Source organism: Solanum pennellii, chromosome 2 (assembly GCF_001406875.1).
Source record: "Solanum pennellii chromosome 2, SPENNV200".
Classification (NCBI taxonomy): domain Eukaryota; kingdom Viridiplantae; phylum Streptophyta; class Magnoliopsida; order Solanales; family Solanaceae; genus Solanum; species Solanum pennellii.
The window spans coordinates 12,863,043-12,867,493 of NC_028638.1; positions in this window are offsets into that span (position 1 = coordinate 12,863,043).

Consider the following 4,451-nt stretch of genomic DNA (forward strand, 5'->3'; position numbering starts at 1 on the left):
TATAAATAGGGCTCAATGTAAAAATATAGATACACAATTCAATAATAATAATTTTTCCTATATTTCTCCTATTTTACACCATCAATTTTCAAGGAGAGAGCAATAAGGAGGAAGAGATGATTTTCCCTAGTTCCATATGATAGTGGAAAGTGAATTTTGGAGAAAGAATTCAGGGAGGCTGGTGGGCATTAAGATAGGCCGGACGTGATAACATACTCAATAAGAAAAAAGCAGAAGAAGCCATTATAAAATCTGCTAAAGCTGAATCCTCTCCAGCTTGCCTATTGCTCATAGAAAGGAGTCAAATCTTGTAACAAACATCCTTTAACTAATCTTGGCTCCGAATTCCCTGTCTCCCTCCTATAGAGCTTCTGCCTTGTCTATTCTTCCTTTATATTCCACAAAATTGGAGGGAGTTGCAGATCCTAAATGGGTTATGATTGAAGAAATGAAGGCCTTGTTAAAGAAACTAGACTAGGGAACTTGTCACTTCACCACCAGGCAAAAAGTTGGTTCATTGCAAATGGATCCTCACTATGAAATACAAAGATGATGTCTCAATTGAAAAAAATGAAGCGTGATTGGTGACTAAGAGAATCACTCAAACTTATGGAGTTGATCATCATAAAATGTTTGCCTTAGTTGCAAAGAAGATTCAAACTTATGGAGTTGATTATCATAAAATGTTTGCCTTAGTTGCAAAGATGAACACTATCAGAATTATCTTGTCATCTAAAGTTAATCTTGATTGGGAGTTACAATAGTTACACAATTGGAAGAACACGTGTTTATGGAGATCCCTTGTAACGCCCCAAAAATATAGGTGTGTACAGTGGCGAGGAAGTGCAAACCAAGCAGGTCGCAGCTATGTTAATTATGAGGCGCCATGTGATGAAGGAGGGGTTGAAGTAGCAATATGAGGCATAGAGACCTGGCAAGAGGAAACAACCATATGAGATGTTGTATGACGTGCCTTAACGGTGCAAAAGATGTTTGCCAAGGACTTGGGGTGCACCCAAGGGTCTAGCCCGTCGCCGAAGGCCATGTAAGGCGAGGTATGTCATTGTTGTGCGTTCTCGAGCTAAAGGTGCAATTTGGAGATTCCGGGCTAGGGACTTTTTCGTAGCATGTTCTTACAAAGGCATACCAAATTTGGAGTCATTTGGATATGGGCTTCACTTAGCCAAGGACCAGTGGGTATTGTCGTAATTATCCAATGTGTTTGAAGGCTATAACACGTTCTACAAGAATAGGAATGGGATGAAACTTCATGGAACTGTGAAAGAAGTCAAGAGGAGCAAGTACAACAAAACGATACCTCATTTGGAATTTGGAAGAGTCATTGGCTACGGCCCATTATGATTCTCTGGCTGAAGCATGTCTACTCCTGCCTCTTGGGCAGATGCTTTTTTAAGCATATATGGGGGGTTATACATGGTGACGACCAACCAGCCTCCCCCGGGCATTTTGCCCCAAGAGTCTTTATGGGGAACCTTAAGGGCCAACCTAGGAATGTGAAAGATGTGTCCTAGGTGCCCATATGAGTTAGGGAGCTCTATAGGCGGCGTGTGGCTCGAAAGTCAACGTTGGGCATCCTCACAAGGTAAGAGGCTTACTATTTGGAACAACAGGCCCTCCGAGCCGCCCCATTGATGGGATAGAACCTCTTATGTGATTGGGCAATCGAGGGACTCACTAATGAGCCTCTTGAGCTAACTTGTGAGCTTGGCAAGGGTCCATTGGCCTACGCATGCTTGGGCAAAGCTGCACTGTGGGACTTGTATGTATCATATGTGGGCTATGTTGGGCTATGCCCTAAACAAATGAAGGCACGGTAATAAAGACACATATGGCTAAAACCAAGGATTGGAAGTAGCCTACTCAGGCAAAGAAAAGGTCAAGTGCGCATGCACAAGGTGACTGGCAAGCTTGAGAATAAGAATGTGCACGCGGTAGCGATGCTGAAGTTTAAGCAAGAGATAAACATGTCCTTAGCCAAACCCCAAGGCACACATTGATATGACGTAGCATGTAACGGTGACACGTGAGTCGAATGCATGTCATAGCCATAATAGCAAACGAGCGACACAATGATGGGAGCCTTGAGGCCAACCTTTGCACAGGTACAAGGATCATATGGAGGAGCCTGGGAAAAGAGAAAGGTTGGCCCTAAGTCAGGTGATGCTTTGGGTGACGCACATGTAAATTTTGTGTTTAAAGCAATTGAAAATAAGCCTGTGACAAGTGGTATCAAAGTAAAATCGTTACAAATGTTGAGTAAATTGTGAACTTCTTTGTTGAGACTACGTCAAAGCAGATATAGTTGTTCGCCCTACTCATCCAAAATTGATGAACCCAATGCAACTGTCTAAGGAAGATTGGTTGCATACAATGAAGCTAGATTGAGTTCTGTCGGTCAATATCTATGACAACCAGAATCACGCCCTTCCACGACCATTGATTCAACATTTGTTTGTGGATTGATTCGAATTTGAAGCATCTGAATGTGATCAAGCTATCTTCGAGGGATGAATTCCAATCAATGGGTAAACTCTCAAAGGGATTATGTCAAGCCACGTTTGGTTGGCATGTAATGCCATCGTGTGATGTTGTTTAGGTGTTGTCACAAGATTGGACAATTGGATAGTTGTTGCTCAAATGTTCTAGATAGTGACCAATCGTTAGTTTTCCCAAAACACTGTAAGTAGTATGTTGGCAGCTTGATTAGCAAGAAGTGCAGACTTGATGATGAACATCAGGCAGAGATGGTAAGTGCATTAGAAACTTGTTAGTCAAGGTGTATTCATGCAAACAATGAATTGAGTTGTCAGCCATGAAAATTCTAACCTTGTGAAATTAAAGGAACGTGTCGATGAGTCATTGGATGAACCACTTGAGTGTCCTTCCAAGATGGATGGACTTGAGCCACATCTGAGGGACACTAAATGAGGGCGGTTGAACATGTCCATCTGGATAGTTGCATTGAGAATACCTAGCCATATGATAGATTGCGAAGAATGGCAAGACAGGCTCTGCATGAGAACATGCAGGAAGAGTAGGTTGGAGCCTACAGCAACTCTCAGCTTGCAAGTTGATAATGCTATTCACGGCATGAACTGGTCTAGCAAATATCATGCTTACTCGTACTCAAAATGCAAAGTACATGCTTACGAGGCCTCAAAATTTTGTATAGTTTACAACGCTAGTACTATTGCAAGTGCATTACAAGGAAGATATAGGCTTCCTTCCAGTTGTAGGTCGTGAGGATCATGGACAGTTTACGTGAGTGTCACCACGAAGTTAGTCACTAGAGAGTGCAGGTGTGGAGGAACCGTCCAAGTGAACGTCGGGAGGTGAAATGCACATGCAGCTTAGACAAAACTTGAGGGAGGAAGTGTGAGGGGAATAAATCCAACTTAACATGAGCTCGAAAGAGTTCCATCACACATGGACTCGCGAAGCATGGTCTAAATCCTCAAAGGTATAGACTTCGAGTGTTTGTTGGTGTCGTATATCATTGATGTAATACCTCAAAAACAACCTAGGTGAATCTAGAGCCTAACATGGTTGTTATGATGGCCTAAGGTCCTAAAATGGTTTAAAATGTGGTATTGAGGCAATGTCTAAGAGTTTAGGTGAATTAGAAGTCAAACGTCAAGGGACGACTAAGACGTTCGACGACTAGTCACCTTTGTGCTTTGTGTGGTTATGTGCATATATGTGTGTTTCATGAGCTTATGAGGTCCTTATATGAGTTATTATATTGTTTATAGGCAGTGTGTCAAGTTTCATGAAGTTTGGAAGTCAAACATCCAATAATGTCCATGGTGTTCGAAAGGTTTTCCTTGAAACAACCTTGTGTGTCTTGGCATGTTTCGTCGAATTTTACGTGTTCGTTTTGGATGAAATTGGTATGAAAGATCCTAAACTCGTATACGATCATATTCGGGTTGGAAACGTCCGGGTGAAAGTCCCCAAGGACCAACCAAGGACCCTTCATTTGAGCCAAAGGCTATCATATCAAGACCAGCCCCGATCGATTGAGGCAAACGACAGCTCTTTCGCTAGTCCACACCCCGTCGATGGGAGTCGTTGATCAAGACTTAGCCTAGTCTCAGAACCAAACGACGGCCAGACAGAATGGTCCGTTTGTGGACTAACAGTCCGTCGATGGCCAATCGTTGGTGAGGTCTGCAAATGCGCAGCTTCACTGTAAGTTGCAAGAGTAAATTGGTAAATTCACTCAACATCCAAATAAGAGTTTGGGCGGTTACTTAAGGGTATTTTAGGCATTTTAAGTGGATAGATAAGTCTTAAATACCTAGATGAATTCATTCTTCCAAATCAAAACCCCAAAATCTCTATGAAATTCTGTAGAACTCCATTGAAGCCAAAACTCAAGGAAGAGCTTGGATTGGAAATTTGAGTGGTGATTCTTCATCAATTTCGTG